The following is a 24,995-nucleotide window of genomic DNA, read 5'->3' as shown; positions in this document are numbered from 1 at the left end:
AAATATGAAGCTTTGAATTATGTAGGTCATAAAATCACAACTAAATTTCCCCAAAATACTAATTTTCTTCCTGTTTCCAACAAAAGGTTTGACAGTTTAGTAACTTTGAGTCATTGAGTGTCTCAGTGACAGTAAAAAAAAAAAATCCTTAACAGCACTGGTGGATCACACCTGTAATCCTAACTAAGGAGGCTGAGACCTGAAGATCATGGTTTGAAGCCAGCTGGGGCAGAAAAGCCCAAGCAGGAAAGTCTTATCTCCAGTTAACAAGCAAAAAATCAGAAGTAGAACTGTGGCTCAAGTAGTAGAGCATCAGTCTTGAGTGGAAAAGCAAAGGTACAATGCCCAGACCTTAATTTCAAGACTGAGTACTGGTCACACACATGCAAAAATTCTTAATGATTTTGAAGATTTTAAGTGTATAAGGAAGAGATAAAATATCAACTACTATTCTGATTTTTTTTAGAATGCCTCTTTTTACCTAGTTAATTTTATCACACATACTTTCTCATGTCTAAACCTTTGTATGGATGTATCACAATTTAAGTAACATAAACATTTAGGTGGTTTCCTTTTTTATATTTACTTGATGGTATTTTTGTCTTTTGGGTTTAAAATTTATTATGTAATACTTGATGTGAACAAAAACATGTAATAGAAGTAGCATTGAGAATACAGTAAACAGCTGTGAACATACTCAAGTTAGACTATTGTCTGTATAGTTGTAGGTCCTGTATTGTCCTTGTTTGCCTATCTTCCCACATCCCTTGATGTGTTTTCTGAGCAGAATTCAAGTTGCATTATTTCCTTATTTTCTAAAAATAGTTCTCTTTATTCAGCTTTGATTTTCTTTTGCCTGTTTATGGTTATGACATTTTTTTGGTCGGTTGTGGGGCTTGAACTCTGGGCTTATATGCTGTCCCTCAGCTCTTCAGATAAAGGCTAGCGCTCTACCACTTGAGCCACAGTACCACTTCCGGTTTTCTGAGTGGTTCATTGGAGATAAGAGTCTCCTGGACTTTCCTGCCTAGGCTATCTTTGAACCTCAATCCTCAGATCTCAGCCTCCTGAGTAGCTAGGATTACAGGTGTGAGCCACCGGCACCTGGCTGGTTATGACTATTAGAATACTTCCTTATACAAAAGAGGGATCCATTGCGACATTTCCACTCAGGTATACAATGTATCCTGATCAGCCTTACCCCTATTACCCCCACCCTCCCATTCCACTCCTCTGTTACAGTAGGTTTTTACATGCAGATGAACTGCTTCATCTGCAGTCACCTCTGTTAGCCCCATCCTGGTGTCCCCCCTCCTGGTGGCCCCCCTGATCAGAGCCTGTTTCACTTTTGTTATTTTTTTAAGTGTGTATTAATTACACCAGGGCATTTCAGTTTGGTATTTCAGACATGCCTACGTTATGTTGGACTCAGAGCAGCTTCTCCCCCTACGCCATCCCTTAACTGATGAGCAGTTTTCATTGACATTCCTATGCTGTCTTCAAACAGAGTTTTATGTCTTTGTCACATAAACTTGTTCTTTTGGGGGCAGATGGAACTAAGGATTAAACTCAAGGCCTTCTACTCATTAGGCAAGCACTCTACCATTTAAGCCACTCTGCCAGCCCCTGTTTGTGTGGTTTATTTTTGTGATAGGTCTCACTTTATGCCTGGGCCATCTTGACTGCAGTCCTATGAGTGCCTCCCTGCGTAGCTGGAATGACAGGTCCCTTCCAGCCATTGCATCCAGCCATTAGTTGAGATCGAGTCTCACAAACTTTTATGCCCAGGCTGGCCTCAAACAAGCAGCTGGAATTGTAGGCTTGATTCATGGCTATAAATGAGTTCTTAGTAATACATGATTTAGCTTTGCTTGGCTTTATGAGTAGTCAGAATTACCGTTCTGAGTTTATTTAATCTCATACACAAAACTTTTTCATTCATTTTCTCTGTTATAAGTACTTGATTGTGTCTATTCTTCTGACATCAGAATCACAGATTGCTGAGCCCTGCTTTGGATTTCTTTCTTTCCTTTCTTTCTTTCTTTCCTTCCTTCCTTCCTTCCTTCCTTCCTTCCTTCCTTCCTTCCTTCCTTCCTTCCTTCCTTCCTTCCTTCCTTCCTTCCTTTCTTTCTTTCTTTCTTTCTTTCTTTCTTTCTTTCTTTCTTTCTTTCTTTCTTTCTTTCCTTCCTTCCTTCCTTCCTTCCTTCCTCCCCCCCCCCATCTTTCTTTGTTTCTTTTTTGGCCAGTTGTGGGGCTTGAACTCTGGGCCTGGGCACTGTCCCTCAGCTCTTCAGCTCAAGGTGAGTGCCCTGCCACTTGAGCCTCAGTGTTAACTCTGGTTCTCTGGTGGTTTATTGGAGATAAGAGTCTCACAGACTTTCCTGCCTGGTCTGATTTGAACCATGATCCTCAGATCTCAGCCTCCTCAGTGACTAGGATGACTGGTGTGAGCCACTAGCACCCGGCTTCCCACTTTGGATTTCTGACTGAGTGGGTTTCAGATGAGTCCAACTGTCTGCATTTCTGCCATGTCCATGTGCTGCTCCAGCCTAGGGCATCTGCCTCAGGTGTGGAGCTTCTGGGTTGTCAGGCATGTGTACCACCCATTCTGGAAGCCCATTCTGCTTAGCTACAGTTTGGCAGGGACAGTACAGTCCTCAGTAGGAACAGAGCCGCTTTTCATGCCACATGGAGTCAGTGCTCCTGTAGAAACACTTCTTGCAGGGGCTTCTCAGGCTGATACTCATCACACATGCCTCTACTAGATACAGTATTGAGAAGCTTCGCGTTCCGAGGGGACATCTCTATTGCTTATAAAAATAAAGATTATCATAGGCTGATTACTTTTCACAAAGTAGAAAGGTGCTAATCCTTTGAGTTAGGCATTTGCTCAAAGAGACCTCAATTGTAATTATTCCCAGGAATATTGTGTGAAAGCAAAGCATTTGGAGACCTTGTTAAGAAAAAAAGTAAAATGATCTATATAAGAAAGGTATTTTGTATGAACGTTTGAATCACAAAGGGGCAATTTACTGGAATACCACTGATCCCGTATAATTTCAGGGAGAAAAATGTAGTCTGGCTCCCAGTCTAAATGGTGTGTGTCAGAGACCGTACTATAAAGCTCTCCCCTGAGTCTGTGCTGGAGGACCACCTAAGCTTTGAAACATATCCACAATAAGATCCTTTTGCTACTTTTATAACAAATATCCTTTTACCTGACCAAGATTTCTCTTCTGTAGAGTTCCACTGACATCTCAGCGTAATTCAGCTCACCATATTTATGATTTCAGTCTAGGAAATGTAAATAGCCATTTCTTTTTGTTTGGAAGCCTGCCTGAAGTAACAGAATCATTAGAGTTGAAGCCAAGTACCCAGTGACAGATTTGAAGACGGCCTGGGAGGGACAGGGCGGGGCCGGCGGGGCGCTGGGCAAGCACTCACAGAGGAATTTTCAGTGATAAATTTTCCAGTCTTTCTCATTTAGTGCGTACCTCAAAACACTGCTGCTTTCTATGAGTGCTTTGACCCAGTTTTTCCTGAGATAACTTTTTCTGAATCAGAGAATTACCAAGTTAACAGGTTAAAATTTGTGATACACAAAAGCTCCCTTGTAATGGAAGGATGGGGAAAAGGAAGAGCCTGAGTTTCTGGTACTTACCATGCATGTCAGCTCCCTTCTGGCTTTTTGGATTTTCTGATTGCATTCAAGCCTAAAACCTTCATAGATTTTGTTGCTTGTATTATTCTTTTAAAAATCTTCAGTCTTGCCGCATGCTGGTGGCTCACGCCTGTGATCTCAGCTACTCAGGAGGCTGAGATCTGAGGTTTGTGGTTTGAAGCTAGCATGGGCAGAAAAGTCTGTGAGACTCCTGTCTCCAGTTAACCAAAAAGCTTGAAGTGGACTTGTATTTCAAGTGGTAGAGCACTAGCATTGGGCAAAAATGTTAAGGGACTGTGTTCAGGTCCCAGTACTGGCACACACAAAAAAGAAATACCGTTAGCCACTTCCAGTCAGATACATGCTGTCTTAAAGCATTGTATCAGTTCTCATCTAAAAGTGCTATGGCAGGGTGATTCTTAAAGCCATCTAAGAGCAAAAATTTTGAGCATAGTGCCTCATGCCTGTAATCTCTTCTACTTGGGAGACAGAGGTCAGGAGGATCAAAGTTAGAGGCCAGCATGGGCAAAAAGTGAAACCCCCATCTCAGCCAATAGCTGGGTGTATGACCACATGCTGGTGTCATCCCAGCCACATGGGAAGCAAAAAATAGGGTTGCATTAAGCTGGCTGGGCATAAACAAGACCTGTTCTCAAAAGTAATTAAAGCAAAAAGGGTTGGCAGCTGGGCTCAAGTGGATAGAACACCAGCCTGGCAAGTGTGAGGCCCCGAGTTCTGACCCAGCACTGCCAGAGTTGAACCAAACAAGGAAAGAGATTGCTACAGCAAAGAAGAGCATTAGGGCTGGGAATCTGGCTTAATGGTGGAGTGCTCGCCTAAGCATGCATGAAGCCTTGGGTTCGATTCCTCAGTACCACATAAACAGAAAAGGCCAGAAGTAGTGCTGTAGCTCCAGTGGTAGAGTGCTAGCCTTGAGCAAAAGAAACTCAGGGACAGTGCCCAAGCTCTGAGTTCAAGCCCTAGGACTGGGAAAGAAAGAGAGAAAGAAAGAAAGAAAGGGGGTGGGGTAGGGAGGGGAGGAGAGGAAAGAAAGATAGTTGTCTATACTGAATGCCCCAAGAGTATTTGCCAGATTGGCAAGTGCCCTTATGGGGCAAAGGAACAAAAGTAAGAGCTTAGGAACTGCTGAAGTGCTGATCTGATGGGAGATTTTGTCTTCGTAGCAACTCATCATCATCCTCGTTATTGTAGATCTAGATTCACAAATGAGTGAAAACATGAGGTGCTTGACTTTCTGAACTTGTCTGTCTCACTGAACATGATGGCCTTCAGTTCAATCTGTTTTCCCGCCAGTGACATAACTTCATTCTCTATGGCTAACACTCCATATACACTGAATGTATATACATACATATGTACATGTAATATGAGTGTGTATAACATATGCAAATAATATGCATGTTATATATACATAAATAGCTAGCAACACGTGCATGTGTATATGTACTATGTATAATATACATAGTGCAAACACAAAATATGTACATAAAATGCATGTATACATAATGTTTATGTATGTACACCTATGTTATGTAGTCATGTGTATATAATGTATTATATACATGTATATGTATATAATATAATGTAATATAACGAACATATAATACATGTATACAATTCACATGTATGTGCATGTACATATATATATGTGTATATATGTGTATGTATTTCTATATGGACAGAGAATTGTTTGGTTTTTTTTTTTTTTGGGTCCGGTCGTGGGGCCTGAACTCTGGGCCTGGGCACTGTCCCTCAGCTCTTCAGCTCAAGGCTAGCGCTCTACCACTTGAGCCACAGCGCCGCTTCCGGCTTTTTTCTTTTTGCTTATGTGGTGCTGAGGAATCAAACTCAGGGCCTCATGCATGCAAGGCAAGCGCTCTACCACTGAGCCACCTTCCCAGCCCATGGACAGAGAATTGACACATGGCTTACAAAGAAAACCTGTCAGTGTCAGCAGACTCTCCATGAACAGTGCTAACGGCCAAGAGCATATGACCTAATGTATTTCAGACCCCTAAAGAGAATAACTAGCAACCTTGATTATTCTGTTACAAACTAGCTGGCTAGAGTCCCACTGCTTCACCCAGAGCAGAATTGTGGGTAGGCAAGAAGCAGCCTTTCATTCCTCCAGGCCCTTGGCAGGTATTTGCAGGCTGCAGTAGTGGTGCATCTGCCTTTCGCCTAGGACAGCTAAGGTAGCAGATGCATCTCTGGGGCCAGACCCAGGGCCTTTAACAGCTAGGATAGTGGCCTGGAGTTCTGGACTTAGGATTCATTTCCAAGATAGGGGTTCTAGTCCTTGGGGTTCTGATCTGAGGCCTAAAGTGTTAAAACTCTTTCATGCCCAGTAACTTGCTGATGTCTCTGCAGGCTGATCCCTGCCAGCCTCTGTCAGTTTCCCTTTGATCACTGCCTACCAGTTCTGTCTACCATCCCTGTGAGTTTTCCTCTGGTCCTGTGGGCTATAGTTAGTGGAGGCCACTTCCACAGGGACCGTTCTCCTGTGAATCCTGCTGCTGTGGGAGCTGCTTGCCAGTCTCGTTGTTACTTTTCCTTCAGCTGCTGTCACCTCTTGTTGCCTTCATCTTTTCTTCTTTTTCTGCTCAGCACACATAGGCATGATCCCTCAAAAGACCATCTTTATTGAGACCTAGTGTTCCCAGCTGCTCACTGAGTCAAGTTTGTTATATATAGTGTGAAGCAGGGGAGAGTGCAAGTGTGTCTGCACCAATCACAGAAGTCTTCTCATACAGTTCAGTCATTATCTGCAACAGTCACGGTCCCTTAACCAATCACAGTTCCTTATGCAGTTGAAGAACTGTGTTTTCACCCACCATAGGTCTTCTTTTAGCCACCAGGGGAAAGCCAGCTCTTCCCTTGCTCTCACACTGGCCTGGGTAGGAGTTGCTAGACTTGATGCTAACCTTAGTCATAAACGTCCCTGCAAGTTAATAAAGGAAATAATGCGGCATTAGTGACGATGTGAGTGAAGAGCAACATTTATACAGGGAGGGCACAACTGTAAATTAGTGCATCCACTATAGGAGTCTGTATGGAAGTTCGTCATAAAACTGACAGTAGAACTGTGGTATGCTCCAGCTATAGCACTCCTGGGAATATACCCAAAGGAGTCTTAAATCAGTGCACAGTAGAGACACCTGCACCCCATGTTCACAGTAGTCCTGTTTAAATTAGCTGAGTTGTGGAATCATCCTCAGTGCCTGTCACTAGATAAATGGATACTGAACATGTGGTGTATGTGCACAGTAGAGTATTACTCAGCTGTAGAAGAATGAAATTGATGTTAGGCAAAATAAGCCAGACTCATATTCAACAATGAAAAGAAACTAACCTGGACTGATTTCATCATGAGATAACAGAAACACAAATAAGTTGGAGTTATGTCATTTGAACTCCCATTATGTAAAATTCAAAAAATGGTTAAAAACCAAAACAACAACCTGTAGTGTTTTATACTGCATGTGTAGGTGTTAAAACTCTAAAGGAAGGGTTGGGAAGGTGGCTCAGTGGTAGAATGCTTGCCTCACATGCATGAGGCCATGGGTTCCATTCCTCAGCACCATATAAGCAGAAAAAGACGGAAGTGGCGCTGTGGCTCAAGTGGTAGAGTGCTAGCCTTGAGCTGAAGAGCTGAGGGACAGTGCCCAGGCTCAGAGTTCAGGCCACACAACCTACCAAAACAAATAAACAAACAAAAAAACCTCTAAAGGAAATACTGAAAAGTTTTTCACAAAAGCCATAGTGGTGATTACCCCGAGAAGTCTGGCCAGGAGCCAGCATATAAACATCACCTGTTTGCTTTGTTAGAAACGGAGTGTCCCAGTGTTGCCTAGGCTGGGCTCAAACTCCTAGGCTCAACTGATGCTTCTGCCTCTTGAGTCTCACATGCTGGGACTCTAGGTGTGCACCACCATGCTCAGCTCACCCAAGTGGCTTCTGGTCTCCTACCCTCCTGTTTCTTGGCCAGATGGTTCCACAATGTACAAATTGTAGTTATTCTTTATATCATGCTTGCTTACTTCTGGTTTTTCTCATCTGTTTGTCTGCATGACTGCCAGCCCATCTGTCTGTCTGTCTTTCTGTCTGCCTGATCTATCCTATCATGCCGTACTGAGTCTTGAATTCAGGGGCCTGTCTCTTAGCTTTTTCACTCAGAGCTGGTGTTATACCACTTGAGCCACAGCTTCACTTCTTTTTTTTTTTTTTTTGCTGGTTTATTGGAGATAAGAGTCTCACAGACTTTCCTGCCTGGGCTAGCTTCAAACCACAATCCTCAGATTGCAGCCTCCTGAGTAGCTAGGATTTCAGGCGTGAGCCACCAATGTTTGGTTTCTACATTTATTTTTCAACTTAAAATTATTCAAAAAAAAATTAAGGTAAGATAAATGGCTCCAAACAAAAAAGGGGTCTTGTTGTGGAAATGTTTAATTTCCACAATGTGAGCTTCTAGAACACTCTGGTGGATGGAAAGGCATTTCCTCAGCCTTGCTCTCATATGAGTTTGCTACAGAGGAGTATGATTTGTATTTAGCTGACTTTTCTCATCCCAGAAGCCCTCTGTGCTCCATCAGGACATGAGACATTGGCATACCGTACTCTGCAAACAGTGTGAGCAGATGCACGGGACAGGGAGAGGCCTGAGTACTGCCAAGTTTAACTAGACTTTCAGCTGCGACTTTGTCGAACCTGAAGAAGCAAACCACAGAACTGGCAGCCTCTTAAGCTGAACGGAATCAGAAGTCTGATCACAGTTTTCTTTTAAAAAAATCCCTGCCGCGAACCCTGCTGTGCTTTAGGTTTTCAAGATTCATCTTGGGAAAATCCACCAGTAACAGTGGAAGGTAGAAGACATCCTTCTACCTTTTCTCCTCTTTGTTGCCAACTGTTTACTGGTCCTTTAGAGAAATCACGAAGCCTGGAGCATTTATTTTTCAGCCACATTGTCAGGAAATTGTGTTGGGGACTGCTACACGCTTGCTGCCTGTCCCCCACACCCCCTGGAGGTTTGGTTCTGTTGGGTTTTGTTTTTCTTATTTTCAGCTGGGATTCTTCAGCTGAGCACTGGAACGTTCGTTCGCTCAGCAATCTCCGCTGTCCAGCCTCTCTCTCTTGTCAGCTTACATAATGGTTCCCCATAGCCTCTGCGGAATAACCGAGTGCAGTTTGTACAACTCCCATAGTTTGTCAAGTGCTGGGAATTGTGCAGCCCAAGGTAAAATGAAATTGCCCCTTGCACTTCCTTCAGCTAGCTCGAGTGAGAAGACTAGCATAAGGAAAAATAAGAGTTTATTGTTCCATCTATCTAACACATAAATAAAACTATTTATGTATGGCTTTTATTTTATGAAGAGAAGTATTTAGAAGGAGGAGAGTTCACCAGGAAAGGCTAGAAAGAATTTTCCAGGGATGGAACTGTTGTGTAGTGTGCCTTTAGGTTTAGGTTGGGGGGACACGCGTGTACAGCTGTCACCAGTTACCAAGATGCATGAATACCTAATTCTGCATTTATTACGTGTGAATTGCGCTTTAGTTTTTTTTTTAAGATACACCTAGTGTATTATGATTGTAAAATATACAGCTTCTCAAGGTGAGGATTGCCTTGGTAAAAACAACAACAAAATGCACACCCGTGTTCTCTCCTGTGCTCACTGACTGTAGCTTCCATATGAAAGGTTCTTTTTAGAAAACACACAGCTGTGAAATGCTTAGTGGTAGCTGGATGGTGGTGGTTGATGGTAGCTGGGCAGTGATGTAGCTCACACCTGTAATCTTAGCTACTCAGGAGGCCGAGATCTGAGGATTGCAATTTGAAGCCAGCTTGGGCTTCACATGAGCTCATGTGAGCTTCTAGAAGTGTCCATGAGAAACTCAACTCCAATAACCCCCCCACCCCCACCCAAGCCAGATTTGGAGCTGTGGCTCAAGTGGTAGACTGTCAGCCTTGAGTGAAAAAACTAAGGGACAGTGACCAGGCCCTAAATTCAAGCACACACATGCTCATTGGTTAATATTGGTGCTAGTTTCTCATTTATACAAGTTAACTCTTTATGGACTATTCTTATATTCTTTTTGAAAGCTTTTGTGACAGAATACACAGATTTAATAAGACACACTTGTACAGAATAATCAATAAAGACAGCCACCCCAAATGCTGAAACATTTGAGAAATAAAATATGCCAGCATCCAGAACTTTCTTGCCTATCTTTCCTACCCCCTTTACTAAGCATACTCCCCCCCACACCCCTGCTTGCTAATACCAGGTCTTGAGCTCAGGGCCTAGGCCCTGTCCCTTAGCTTTTAGGCATATGTATCAAGGTATTATAACCTAACCATTTTGCATGTGTTCCAGTATTGTAACTTGAACTCAAGTTCAGGTTTTTTCTGGTTAAGGCTGGCTCTCTACTACTTGATTGACACCTCTACTTCTGCTTTTTACTAGAGAAGAGTTTCTTATTTTTCTGCTCAAGCTGGCTTTGAACTGCAATCCTCATATCTCAGCTTTCTGAATCACTAGAACTACAGTGTGAGCCACCAGGCCCAGCATAACTTACCTTGATAAACTGCTACATGGTTTCCCAAGAACCTAATACCATTTATTCCTCCTGTTACTTTGTTTTGAATGCTTGATATTGCAAGACTTTAACTCTTGCTAATCTTTTGTGCATGTATCGGTACCTCTCTGTACCTTTAATGTAGAATTCTGTACTGGCAAGTAGGTTCAAGTACTTCCAATTTCCTATTTCCTTTTTTTTTTTCCTTTTTTGGTCAGTCATTGGGCTTGAACTCTGGGCCTGAATGCTGTCCCTTAGCTCTTCAGCTCAAGACTAGCACTCTACCACTTGAGCCACCAAGCCACTTCTGGTTTTCTGAGTGGTTTATTGGAGATAACAGTCTCACAGATTTTCCTGCCAGGCCTGGCTTTGAACTGCGATCCTCAGATCTCAGCCTCCTGAGTAGGTAGGATTACAGGCGTGAGCCACCAGCGCCCGGTGGCTTCCAATTTCTTAATGGCCATTTTTCTAACAGTTGACAAGAATTCCTGGTACCTTTCTGACATCAGTCATAGGTTGCTCTCACAGTACTCCATCATGTACCCACCTGCCAGCGGCCTTCCTGGCCCCACCTCAGTGACAGAGTACCTCAAGGACTGAGTACACTTATTGTTTTTATCCACATTTGTATAAGTCTGCGTTCTCGGAAATAATGACACTGAGAACAAGAAGTTGCCTACACGTGCAGATGGAACTCCATGCCAACGGTCTTCAGTTCCACTGGGTTCAAAACAAATATATAGGCTTTTAAATTCATGGTAAGTACCTTACATATTAACCAAAGCAGGTAGAAAACTCTTTCCTATTTAATAACATAATGTGAAATAGTATTTCCCAGCTAAAATAAACCCTTGTAAGCTTCAGTTTCCTTCGTTGAATAATAAGGATAAATCAAGTGCTGGTAGTTTATTCCTATAATCCAAGGTACTCAGGAGGCTGAGAAACTGAAGTTTGAAGCCTACTCTGGCAGAAAAGTCCATGAGCTTCATAACTCCTATAAAGTACTTAGAAAAGGCTAGAAGTAATGCTGTGGCTCAAGTGGTAAGTGCTAACCTTGAGGAAAAAAAAAAAAGCTCAGGGACAGTGCTCAGCTCAGGCCCTAAGTTCAAGTACCATGACTGGCACCAAAAGAAAAAAAAAGGAAAAAGAAAAACAAAAGAAATTGTACCCTAATCTTACAGGCTAGGATATCAGTGATCAAAAATTGTTTCAAATCAGTCTATTAATTTAAAAAATGTTACCAGCAAGTATCAAGACAAAGCGCATGAGCCACCAAACTGATGATCAACTTTTTATCACACATATTTCTAGGGGAATGTCTGTAATAGGGAAAGGCAAATGGGAAGATAAATTTGGCGGTGTTAATAGGGAAGCCCTCATTGGAGAAATTTTTTTTCTCTCTTTTTCTAAGCATTACTCTGCCACCAGTGAAGTCTCATTATTTCTAAGTGTCCTAATCAATAAGGTCATGGAAGATTGATTTCAGGCGCTGTCACTGTGTTTATGACAAGAAGCATAGAGAGTCATTTATAGCAGCAGCAGTAATTCTCCTGTTAACCAGCAAGTCAGGGACGCAGCAAGCACATCTTACATGTCTTCAGCTGGTAAGAAGAGTTCTTGATCACCATCACCGACAAGAATAAGAGACTAATATTGTTAATTGAATTTCCCTAAAGAGAACAAAAAAATGGGCTTTGGAGTGGGGGAAGGGCAGAGGAGCAGATCGGCACCAGTCTAATATGTGGAAGTTGAACCTTAGTGGAGGGGGATGGGCACTGAATTGTCCTCAGCAACTAGAGGGTCATTGTAGCAACTCCATTCTACTCAAGATGTTTTTCTTGCAACCGCAAGTATTTCCAGTAAAAGATATATGTATGCCTATTTAAATTTGCAATAAGATATTTAAGTTTTATAAGTATGTGCTTTAGAATGTGTAACGTAGTACTTTCTTATTATTCCTCACAAGCATACAAGAAGCACCATGTGATACTTTGTCATATTATCATGGAGTCATTTATTTAGATAGTCCTCTGTTTTGGGGCCACTTCATACCTTTTCAAAAGACCTTTTTTAAAAAAGGAAATTTATCTGTTTTTATAATACATGTTTATTAGTAATAAACATGAGACAAATGTACAAATGTACAAAATATACAAATGAAAATTGTAGAAGTCCTCACCTTTTCTTCCTCTCTGTTAGTGAACAGCAACACTTAACAAAAAGAAATTTAACCATTCTGCCTTTTTCGTGTGTGCATGCTGGTACTGGGAATTGAACTCAGGATCAGGGTGCTATCCCTTAGCTTTTTTAGTCAAGACTGGTACTCTATCACTTGAGCCATAGCTCTGCTTCTGACTTTTGCTGGTTAATTGGAAATAAAGAATCACAAGCCGGGCGCTGGTGGCTCACGCCTGTAATCCTAGCTACTCAGGAGGCTGAGATCTGAGGATCGCGGTTCAAAGCCAGCCCGGGCAGGAGAGACCGTGAGACTCCTATCTCCAATAAACCACCAGAAAACCGGAAGTGGCGCTGTAGCTCAAGTGGTAGAGCGCTCGCCTTGAGCTGAAGAGCTGAGGGACAGCGCTCAGGCCCAGAGTTCAAGCCCCACGACCGACAAAAAAAAAAAAAAAAAAAAAAAAGAAATAAAGAATCACAGACTCGGGGGCTGGGAAGGTGGCTCAGTGGTAGAGTGCTTACCTTGTATGCATGAGGCTCTGGGTTCAATTCCTCAGCACCACATAAGCAAAAAGAAAAACGCCAGAAGTGGCACTGTGGCTCAAGTGGTAGAGTGCTAGCCTTGAGCTGAAGAGCTGAGGGACAGCATCCAGGCCCAGAGTTCAGGCCCCACAACTGGACCCCCCAAAAAAATATTTAAAAAAAAAAAGGAATCACAGACTCTCCTCCCCAGACTAGCTTTGAACTGCTACCCTCAATTCTTAGTCTCCTGAGTAGCTAGAGTTACAGGCATTAGCCACTGGTGCCAAGCATCTAACATGTATTAAATGTCTTGCCATAACATCTACTACTGTCTTATTAAGTCATTGTAGTTAACTGTAGTATTAGACCCATTTGAAGAATATGGATATTGAAATAGACAAAGATGAGCTAACATGGCCAGGGCCACACAGTAATTCTCAGAGCTGGGGTTAAAAAATACCATTCAGTGACTGAGAGGTAATTACAATCAAGAAGCCCTAGAACCATAACTGGACTTGTTAAAATGAAACGTCCTTGTACAACTAATTGATTTCAGTGAGGACTTTGTACAACAACAAAAATAAGGTTTTTATTTAACATTGTAAGTTTAGTTAAAACACTCTTGTAAAATACTAACATAATGTTAGGTATATTTTCCTTTTCTGACATGCTTTCTGAATGAATTAATTGATGATACTGGAGGTTCAAACTCAGGACCTCACACTTGACAGGCAGGTGCTCTACTACTTGAGCCACATCTCAAGCCCTTTTTGCTTTAGTCATTTTACAGGTTAGTGCCTCACATTTTTTTGTGCCAGGGCTAGCCTGTACTGTGCACAAAAGTGTCTCCTGCAGAGTTAGGATAACAGGTGGACACCATCACACCCAGCTTCAGTGATGAAGATAAGATCGTGATAACTTTCTGCCCAGGATGGCTTCAAACTGCAGTCCTCTCAATCTCTGCCTCTTGAGTAGCTGAAATTGCTGGTGTTAGCCATAGTGTCTAGCCCTATTGATTAATTTATTTTTGTGGTGGGAGCTCACTGTACTGCCCGGGCTGGTATCAAACTTGTGTCCATAATAACTGGAATTACAGGCTTACAAGTCTTCTCCTGTCTAAAAATTATGATGTTTGCATTGAGAGTGCGAGGTACTCTCCTGAAAGAGAATCAACATGTAAACAGTTGGGTGACCCTCCTATTATTCAGCCACCTCAACTCAAGTAGCGATGGCTGAGAATTGAATTGTTCACCCTAGGCCCTGTGAACTACAGACACCAGAAGAAGCCAGCCCCTCCAGGCACTTCCAAGACACTCTTGAGATGATATAGATGGATGGCCACCGTATAGTCATCTGATCTACTCTCGACAAGACAGCCTAGGCAGAGCCTAGGGCCCGAGCAAAGAGTGTGTCCCTGTAGCAAAATCCTGGGACATTCCAGAAGCTCTACAGTGTTGTAGGTTAGAGAAGGAAATGTTTGTATATGAAATGTTGTGCGTGAACTGTGCTGAAACTTCAAATACATAAAGACCTTAACAGAATAGATTTAAATTAAAAAAATTTTCCTATGCTGTAAGGAAGAGGGTGATCGTGGCATGATAAATCAGGCAGTCTATAATCATAAATGTTAAATTCCTTCCTATGGATCCACTGAAAGTATCTGAGCTGGCCCAAGCTAAGACCTCTGTTTTACATTGAGATATTTTTTTTTTTTTTTTTTTTTTTTTTTTTTTAGAATTTTTTTTTTTTTTTTTTTTTTTTGGGTCCGGTCGTGGGGCCTGAACTCTGGGCCTGGGCGCTGTCCCTCAGCTCTTCAGCTCAAGGCTAGCGCTCTACCACTTGAGCCACAGCACCACTTCTGGCTTTTTTCTTTTTTTTGCTTATGTGGTGCTGAGGAATCGAACCCAGGGCCTCATGCATGCAAGGCAAGCACTCTACCACTGAGCCACCTTCCCAGCCCTACATTGAGATATTTTATTGTAGACAGCGTCCAAATGTAAATGAGATAAAGACACACTCCAACTTCTTTCTTTTTTTTTTCGGTCGGTCGTAGGGCTTGAACTCTGGGCCTGGGCACTGTCCCTCAGCTCTTCAGCTCAAGGCGAGTGCTCTACCACTTGAACTACAGTGCCACTTCCGGTTTTCTGGTAGTTTATTGGAGCTAGGAGTCTCACAGTCTTTCCTGCCCAGGCTGGCTTTGAACCGTGATCCTCAGATCTCAGCCTCCTGAGTAGCTAGGATTACAGGCGTGAGCCACCAGCGCCCGGCGCTCCAACTTCTTTCAAAACCCACATCTTCTGAAAAAATATTTTGCTAGCCTTTCAAATTATGGGTCTACTTGGATCCTTACATACCTCATTCCAAAGGAAGATAAGACAGTCTTTGGGGGGGGGGGGCAGTCCTGGGGCTTGAACTCAGAGCCTGGGCACTGTCCCTGAGCTGCTTTTGCTCAAGGCTAGCACTCTATCACTTGAGCCTCAGCGCCACTTCTGGCTTTTTCTGTTTATGTGGTACTAAGGAATCGAACCCAGGACTTCATGCATGCTAGGCAAGCACTCTCCCACTAAGCTACATTTTCCAGCCTAGAAAAAGCATTTTTTATTATCTTCCTAACTAAAAGAAGGTGTTAACAGACAGTAGACGTGATCCACACTGCAGATAGATTCTGAAGATCTTAGTGGCTACATTCAAGCACAGTCTGTGGGACACATTCCTAGATCTGGCATTGTACCGTGTGTATTGCAGCCAGTACCTCATGTGAGCTGCTGTGTGTTTCCTTGTCTTCGACGTTCTCAGGTTAGGGTGAAGCTTAAAGGCATGTTGGGTCTGACAGGCTGAGCGGGGCGTGTTTTCTTCCCACCCCTGTGAACTGGGATCTATTCCAAAAAAAAAGGAAGACTATACAAGGCAGTGGCCATCCTATCAGTGAGCTTGGAGTGCCCTTCATAAATCTTCCTCTTTCTGATTGGAAACCTTTGTAGCAAAATAGAAGATTGGAAGCTCATTATTAAATGGCAGGATTATGGAGGAGCTGGTAGCTCACACCTGTCATCCCACCTACTCAGGAGGCTGAGCTGAGGATCATGGTTTGAAGACAACCCAGACAGGAAAGTTTGTGAGACTTTTTAGCTCCAATTAATCACACACAAAAAAAGCAGAAGTGGAGCTGTGGCTCAAGTGATAGGGCACTAGCCTTATGCAAAAGAAGCTCAGGATAGTGCCCAGGCCCTTAGTTCAAGCCCCAGGACTGGCACCAAAAACAAAACCAAAGAGGCAGGCATAGGTGAGCACCAGTGACTCATGCCTGTAATCCTAGCTAGATCTGAGGATCATTGTTTGAAGTCAGCCTGGGCAGGAAAATCTGTGAAGATTCTTCAGTAACATACCAAAAAGCTGAATGGAGTTGTGGTTCAAGTGGTAGAGCACTAAGCTGTTAGAATAAAAAGCTCAGGAACAGTGCCAAGGCCCTGAATTTGAGCCCCACAACTGGTACCTGTGACACACACACACACACGCACACACACGCACACACACGCACAGGCTTCTTTATATTCTGGAAGCCTCCTGGACAGCCCCCTGTGTGTCCATACTTGCTTGTACCCTTGGTACTCACACCAAAAAAGAGAACCACCCTTCTTTTGCAGTCCTGTCCATCAGGAATTGCTGTTGGAAGATAGAATGGGAGGTAGGCCAAAATTCACAACTTCATAGGCTTTACATTATCAAGGAAACTTTCTTGCCTGTCCAGTTATTAAGAGGAGTAATACAAACTTTACCTTATGAAGGATAGGAACTTGCTTTCCTATCATGGTTAGCATAAGAATTTTGTCCTAAACATAGGAAGTTTTAGCTAAAGCAGAGCTTTACTTCTGGCATTTTGGTAGTTAATTAGAGATAAGCGTCTCATGGACTTTTCCTTCCTGGGTTGGCTTAGAACCTCAGTCCTCAGATCTCAGCCTCCTGAGTAGCTAGGATTATAGGTGTGAGCCACTAGTGCCAGCTTGTAGTGCTATATTAAGTGTTCAGGATAATTTAAACTCTTCAGAATAATTATTGTTCTTTTTGAGCTTTCATTTCTTTTCAGGAAAGCTATCTCAAGAATGAATAGTAATGGTTTCTCATAAAAGCTGAAGAAATAAATTCATGACATTTTACAGAAAATTAGTTTCACATTTTATTCTATACTCTTTTCACTTAAAATCATAAAAAAAAAAACACTCAGAAAGTACAGCTAACAAATTGTAAAGTTTGACTCTAGTTTAAAACTGTCCTTTAAAGAGAATCTTTACTCTTTTTTTTTTCTTCTCCTAGTTTGAGATCGTTTTATTTCCTATAGTTCCTCTTCTTGCCTGAACAAAGTTGCGACAATATTTTTGGGGGGTGGACTTTTTGAAGACTGATGACAGCATTTGTGACCTCCCTAAGCTACTCCCCTGGCGACCACTAATGGTTTATCTAGTGTCAAACAAGATCTTTGTTTTCGTGATTTTAGATAAATTTGCAGCCCGCAGCTTCACCAGTCATGATGTCAGTTGTTTACATTTCAGCAAAATGTTTGTCGGAACTTTCAAATACAGGGGAACTGTAGACAGACGGTGTTTATCACGTAGCAGAGACTGTCAGAAATGGTTGGCCTCAACCTAACTGAGTCAAGGCCAGTGTTTACACTGGAATCTGCAAGCTGTCAGGCCTCCTCACTCCAGCGACCAATAACAGCACAAGAGGATGAATAGCACAGAATTTTGGGACTCATGACTATGGATTGCTCTGAATGAGGCTTTTCAGAAGCATTGATTTTTCCAGGGAGGTTGGCAAAAGGCTGAGAGGAAGCATTCCAGCAGTGGAAGGGTTAATTGACCCTTTCCTGGAAGCATAGTGTGGGAATTCACATGGAGAATGTTTTTTGCCAGGTCCATCATCTTTCCTAAATGAGCTGCCAGCAGGACAGAGGGGTCCTGGCCTGAGAGTTCTGTCACCTGTCACAGCAGCAAAAGACTTTCTCAGTTTCATTTACCCCATTAATTATTCAGCAAAAGTGAGGGAAACAGATAAATTGAATATGACCTTGGGTATCTGTAACTCCTATGGATATAAAGAGAGAGAGAGAGAGAGAGTGAGTGTGTGTGTGTGTGTGTGTGTGTGTGTGTGTGTGTGTGTGTGTGTGTGCATGCGCGCGTGTGTGCGCATACCAGTATGCATGCATACCAGTATAGGAGCTTGAACTCAGGGCCTGGGCACATCCCCTTAGTTTTTTTCACTCAAGGCTGGTGCTGAACCACTTGAGCCACAGCTTTACTTGAAGCTTTTTGGTTGTTAATTAGAGATAGGAGTCTCACGGACTTATTTACTCTAGCTGACTTCAAACTGCAAGCCTTAAATCTCAGCCTCCTGAGTAACTGGGATTACAGGCATGAGCCACTGGCGCCTAGCTTAATATTGTGTTTTTAATAGTGCTCTTCTTTCTGAAATACCCACTTTTCAAAGCCAACTCCTGCTTATTCTTCAAAGTCATCCCAGAAACCTCTTGTCTTGAGGAAACCATCTGTGTACATTGTTTGACTTTACATCTTTGTCTACCTTTTTCATGGCTATTACATCTTTTCTACCATACACTATTACTGCTTATCATGATTGTTTCCCTAATAAATTTCACATTCCCAAAGGTCAGAACTGTTTTTTTTTTTACTGTATGTATATTACTATTACAAAGCACAGAGTATTCTAGACTGTCTAGAATTGGACATCAGTTACATCCTGTAGAACTCTAGTGTTCATGGACCTCATGTGGCAACCAGAGAAGCATTGGGTTTTGATTATTTTTTTCAGAGGTGGGGGGTAATCTTGAACTCAGGGCATGGATGCTGTCCCTAAGATTTTTCTCAAAGCTAGTGCTTTGCTACTTCAGCCATAGCTTCACGGCTGACTTTTTGATGGTTAATTAGAGGTTAGAGTCTCACCGACTTTCCTGCCCAGGCTGGCTTTAAATCATGATCCCTAGATCCTCAGCATCCTGAGTGGCTAGGATGACAGGTGTGAGCAGCCCAGAGCAGCATCTTTTTTTTTTTTTTGGTCAGTCGTGGGGCTTGAACTCTGGGCCTACGCACTGTCCCTCTTCTTCAGCTTAAGGCTAGTGCTCTACCACTTGAGACACAGTGCCACTTCCAGTTTTCTCGTGGTTTATTGGAGATAAGAGTCTCATGGACTTTCCTGCCAGGGCTGGCTTTGAACCTCGATCCTCAGCTCTCAGCCTCCTGAATAGCTAGGATTACAAACATGAGCCACCGATGCCTGGCCAGAGCAGCATCTTAAGATGTAAGTGCCATCATTGCTCATCCTCTCTGCATCTCCTTGTGATCTTGCTTCCCATTTTGTACGTCTACTCTTTTTTTTTTTTTTTTTGGTCCGGTCGTGGGGCCTGAACTCTGGGCCTGAGTGCTGTCCCTCAGCTCTTCAGCTCAAGGCTAGCACTCTACCACTTGAGCCACAGCGCCACTTTCGGCTTTTTTCTTTTTGCTTATGTGGTGCTCAGGAATTGAACCCAGGGCCTCATGCATGCAAGGCAAGCACTCTACCACTGAGCCACCTTCCCAGCCCCTGTACGTCTACTCTTTTTAAGATCACATTCACAATGCATTTCCTTCAGAAAATCCATGATGAATGCCATCTTTCCTGCCTTAGAGACTATGGTGAGTCTATCAGCCTCCGAATACTTGGGGAAAAAAAGGAATGAACGATACAGAAATCAATGAGTGAAGAGTCAGTCAGTATTAGCCGGCAGACTTGCAAGCAGATGCTAAGTGCTGGGAGATAAAATCCAAGCAGAGCTTCAGTATTGGTGTGGATGGCCCCGTGCTGTCTGTGTCCCCTCAGTGGTATTATGGCAGTGCGTAGATAGGTAAGCCTTCTGGGGGATGGCTAGGCCTTTCAGCCTTGTCTTACCTGTGGAGCAGTTACTTGGAAAGCTCTGCCAGCCCTCTAATCTTGGGTTCTTACAGACTGGCAAAATGGATTTATTGCTGGAACTGTTTGGAAGATTAGGCTGTATCTCTGTGGTGGTCCCTCTCTCTTTTCCTTTCTTCCTCCCTTCCTCTCTCCTTCTGCAGTCACAGCAGATGGGAGTTTTAAAGAAGAAAAGCACAAAGGAATGACATCATTCAAATAGAATTCCATGTTTTCTTTCCTCCTGACTGTGTCAAAGCACATTGTAGAAAAGTAGTGTATGGATTTAAAACCGTTTCAGGAGGAAGACTCGAAAGTTGATGGATTCTTAGAGAAGCTGAGCCATTTCTTCAGTCCTGTAGTATTCATCACCATGCTGAAATTTACAGAGTATTTTAAGCTCTTCAAAAGTTCTTTGTCATCCCTTCTTCATATGAGCAGATCTTTTGTGGAGGTTAGACTATAGTGCGGGAAGGAAGAGAGGTTAGTGTGTGGACTAAGAAACCAGGGGCGCTGTGGGAGAGGAGAGAGCTGTGTTCTAGTCTAGATCATCAAAGAGAAGACTATTGAGCCGGGGAAGATTGATCTATGCTTCTCTGCCATGTCCTGATGCCAGTAAATCTGCCGAGTGGAAGAGTCTGGATACAACCCAGGCATCTAGTTCATTGACTTCACTAAAGATCAGTAGATAGAGCTGGGTACTGGTGGTTCACGCCTGTCATCCTAGCTATTCAGGAGTCTGAGATCTAGAGGATCATGTTTCAAAGCCAACCTGAGCAGAAGAGTCAAAAGAGATAAACGTTAAATCCAAAAACATTCTAGAACTTTTTAAGTAGAAAAACTGTTACAGAGAAAATAGCACTTGCCGGGGCTGGGAAGGTGGTTCAGTGGTAGAGCGCTTACCTTGCATGCATGAGGCCCTGGATTCGATTCCTCAGCACCACATAAGCAGGGAAAAAAAGCCAGAAGTGGCGCTATGGCTCAAGTGATAGAGCGCTAGCCTTGAGCTGAAGAGCTGAGGGACAGCGCCCAGGCCCAGAGTTCAGGCCCCACGACCGGACTCAAAAAAAAAAAAAGAAAAGAAAAGAAAATAGCACTTGCCAGAGACCTAGAATATCAGAGAAGAGAGTACAAAACCCAGCATGGATTGTGGCTAGAGCATGGCAAAAGTGGAGAGGGGCCAGCAGAAATGACCAGGGATCTCATAGTGCAGAGTCAGATAAAGACAGAGCCATGGATGGATTGCAGAGAAGGAATAACTTGTCTGAGTTTGCATTTTGGAAAGATCTTTCAGACTAGTGATGTATAGTTTGGAAGAGCACAGAATTATAAGAAAATCTTAGATGCCAGTGACTCATGCCTATAATTCTAGCTACTCAGGAGGCTGAGATCTGAGGATCACGGTTCAAAACCAGCCTGGGCAGGAATGTCTGTGAGACTCATCCCTAATTAATCATCAGAAAACCAGAAATGGTGCTGTGGCTCAAGTGGCAGAGCACTTGCCTTGAGAAAAGAGAAAAGAAAAGAAAATCTTACAGTAGCTGTCAACACAGCTACTGTAAAGTGGTAGCAGCCTGATCTAAGCTGGCAATGATCGCGACAAAAGATACATTTGAAAAATATTGATACAAAATCAACCCTGGCTATCAGGAGTAAGAAAATATCAGACACCAGTGGCTCACGCCTATAATCCTAGCTACTCAGGAGGCTGCAGTCTAAGGATTTCAATTCAGAGTTATCCCAGGCAGGAAAGTTCATGTGACTCATATCTCCAATTAAGCAGCAAAAAGCCAGAAGTGGAGATAAAGCTCAAGTGGTAAAGTGCCATCTTTGAGTGACAAAGCTAAGGGGACAGTGTCCAGGCCTTAAGTTCAAGCCCCAGTACCTACCCAAATCAAAGAAATATTTTTACAGATTTACTTGCCAAGTAAGTACAGTATTCGAGTGAGCTATTAAGGAAGATTGTGTGAAACTATGTTACTATTTCAAAGGAACGTCCAGTGGTTTAGCATCTGAATCCTCTTCAGTCCCTGTATTCCCTTCAGTTTCACAGGAGTCAGGAGTTGCTGGGTATTAAGGAAAGGTAGCAGAGGCTAAATGAAGTCACTGAGGTCTCACAGCAATGGGGAGTTTTGAGAGTTGATTTATGCACCTCATTTATGGAGACGCCAAAGTGTATTTCATCCTTCCCTGCATACACGACACTGTGCTACACTAGGATTTTTCATACATTAATCCTGTAATTGGATATCTGTGGTCTCAGAGCACTCAGATGGGAGTTGTATGTAGCATGGATCTATTGTAGTTTCACTGTCTTCCAATGCAGACCCACATAGGAGCCGATAGTGGGGTGGGTGATGCCCCAAAACCCTCACGGAATGGATGTGAGCCTCTGATTACAGATAGATTGCTTTTGGAATTCAGATCCGTGTTGCTTGTATTGCTACCTTTTCGGAAGCATGTATCTTCTGAATATCTTTATTAGTTTATTATTTATTATTCTGTCACATTTCCATCAAGGGTATTCTGTGATTGGCCTGAGAATCTATAGGTTAGTAGTTCTGTGGCCCCAGAAAAGCCCAGAGCCAGCCCCAGATGTAATTCTGTGTGACTCCACACGTTCTTGTTTTATGCTAATAAAGACTTGCTTGCATAAGACTTTACAGCTCAAGTTAGCTTGACTAAATGGGAATTCTTTTGTAGAGTGAAAAGCTATTTTTATAGACTAGTGTTCTAATCTGAATGAAATGTGTTCACTTAAAGCAGTAGGCTAACTTTTATTAAAGTCATTGATATGTGATGAGTTAAGCTCCATTGGTTTTGTAGGAAAGCAGTATTTCCGTTAGATTTTTATTAGATCATTTGGTTAACATTTGTGACAGCTTTATTTAGATTCACCCATTTAAAGTGTACAATTCACCAGATGTAGTCATGTAACTTAGACTCAACTCCTCCAGAGCCCAACTCAGGAGGATCGTTTGAGAGCCCAGGAGGTCGAAGATGGCCTGGAGACCTCATCCCTTTAAAGGGAGCGAAAGGGCCAAGTACCTCTGGCTTATGCCTGTAATCTTAGCTACTGATTTGAAGCCAGCCCAAGCAGGAAAGACTGTGACTCTTATCTCCAATTAATCACACACACACACACACACACACAAGTGGAGCTGTGGCTCAAGTGGCAGAGCACTACTAGCCTTGAGCTAAAAGCTCAAGAACAGCACCTAGGCCCCATGACCAACACAAAAATAAAAATAAATTTTGAAAGGAAGGGAAGGAAATAGGAACAAGGAAAGAAGGAGAATTGCCTTTTATTTATTTGTTTTTTGTCCTGGGGCTTGAACTCAGGACTTGAGTGCTGTTCCTAAGCTCTTTTGCTCAAGGCTAGTGCTCTTCTACTATGAGCTACAGCCCCAACTCTGGTTTTCCCAAGGTTAATTGGAGATACAAGTCTCAAGGACTTCCTGCCATGGCTGGCTTTGAACCATGATCCTCAGATCTCAGCCTCCAGAGTAGCTAGGATTACAGGTGTGAACCACTGGTGCCCTGCCTATCAAGCCTTTTAATATAGTCACAGAGCTGTGCACCACTTGGTTTACCCATTAGTCTTCATGCTCCTAACACTACCACTTCCTGGCATTTGTTATACTTGGATAACATATTTCTTCCCCTTAGTATAAAAATATTTCTGTTTGTATTTGTGTGTGTGTGTGTGTGTGTGCACCCACAGTTCAGCCATCTGTACTTACGAATAATACATTGACAGCCTTGGAGTCAAGATCAGTGATAAACTAACCAGTTGCCTGGTGTCTGGGAGGCACATGGTGCTCAGACCCTGAGTCCACTTGAAGAGAACTTGAGACTTGCCCACTATCTTTGCATCACCTGCCATCAAAACAAATTTAATAGATTCCTTATCCAACTTAAATGAGACTTAAACAGTCTGTAATGCATCTATATATGACCTTTCTGAAAACATCTGTGTGCCTTCTCTGTACCTTGTATGCAACTTCTCTAAAACCATCTTTCACCTTCCCTGTTCTCCATGACTTCTCCCTATGCACTTGGCACATGATGTGTCATTTATGTTTGTTGGCACCTACTTCTAAATCAGGGGCACAGGTGGATGGCAAAAATACAGCAATGTCACTTTACTAACAAAAATTACTTTTTTACAGCTTTGTTAACTGAATAAATTGCATTTTAGAGCTCTTTTCAGATAAAACCTTCAACCCTAAGAATCCATACCTTGCCAGGTGCTGGTGGCTCATACCTATAATTCTAGCTACTGAGGAGGCTGAGATCTGAGGATCCTGGTTCAAGGCCAGCCCAGGCAGAAAAGTCCCCATGAGATTCTTTTTTTTTTTTTTTTTTTTTTTTTGGTCGTGGGGCTTGAACTCTAAGCCTGGCTCTTCAGCTCAAGGCTAGCGCTTTTCCACTTGAGCCACAGAGCCATTTCTGGCCCATTCTGTTTATGTGGTGCTGAGGAATTGAACCCAGGGCCTTATGTATTCGAGGCAAGCACTCTACCACTGAGCCACCTTCCCAGCCCCACAATGAGATTCTTATCTCCAATTAACCACTCAAAAACTGGAAGTGGAGCTATGGCTCAGCACTAGCCTTGAATAAAAGAGCTCAGGCACAGTGCCCATGCCATGAATTCAAACCCCATAACTGACAAAAAAAAAAATTCCAAGCCGGGCGCTGGTGGCTCACGCCTGTAATCCTAGCTATTCAGGAGGCTGAGATCTGAGGATCACGGTTCACGGTTCAAAGCCACCCGGACAGGAAACTCCGTGAAACTCTTATCTCCAATAAACCACCAGAAAACCAAAGTGGCACTGTAGCTCAAGTGGTAGAGCACTAGCCTTGAGCTGAAGAGCTGAGGGACAGCCCTCAGGCCCAGAGTTCAAGGCCCACAAAAAAATAAAAAAAAAAGCATACGTCTTTTTACTATTTATAATCCTTATGTAATTGTGATTAGAAACTAACAATACCATGGGCTGGGAAGGTGGCTCAGTGGTAGAGTGCTTGCCTTGCATGCATGATGCCCTGGGTTCGATTCCTCAGCACCACATAAGCAAAAAGAAAAAAAGCTGGAAGTGGCGCT

The 24,995-nt window shown here is 42.9% G+C and overlaps 1 protein-coding gene across 2 annotated transcripts in view; it reads left to right on the top strand.

The window, feature by feature from the left end:
• Scaper (S-phase cyclin A associated protein in the ER) overlaps nucleotides 1-24,995 on the top strand; it is a 213,885-nt gene that overhangs the window by 91,004 nt on the left and 97,886 nt on the right. The window lies entirely within an intron of this gene.

This window comes from Dipodomys merriami, unplaced genomic scaffold (genome assembly GCF_024711535.1).
Source record: "Dipodomys merriami isolate MVZ:Mamm:240054 unplaced genomic scaffold, mDipMer1.0.p SCAF_33, whole genome shotgun sequence".
NCBI classification, from domain to species: domain Eukaryota; kingdom Metazoa; phylum Chordata; class Mammalia; order Rodentia; family Heteromyidae; genus Dipodomys; species Dipodomys merriami.
Note: the sequence above shows the minus strand (reverse complement) of the source record. Positions and strands in the feature narration are given on the sequence as shown.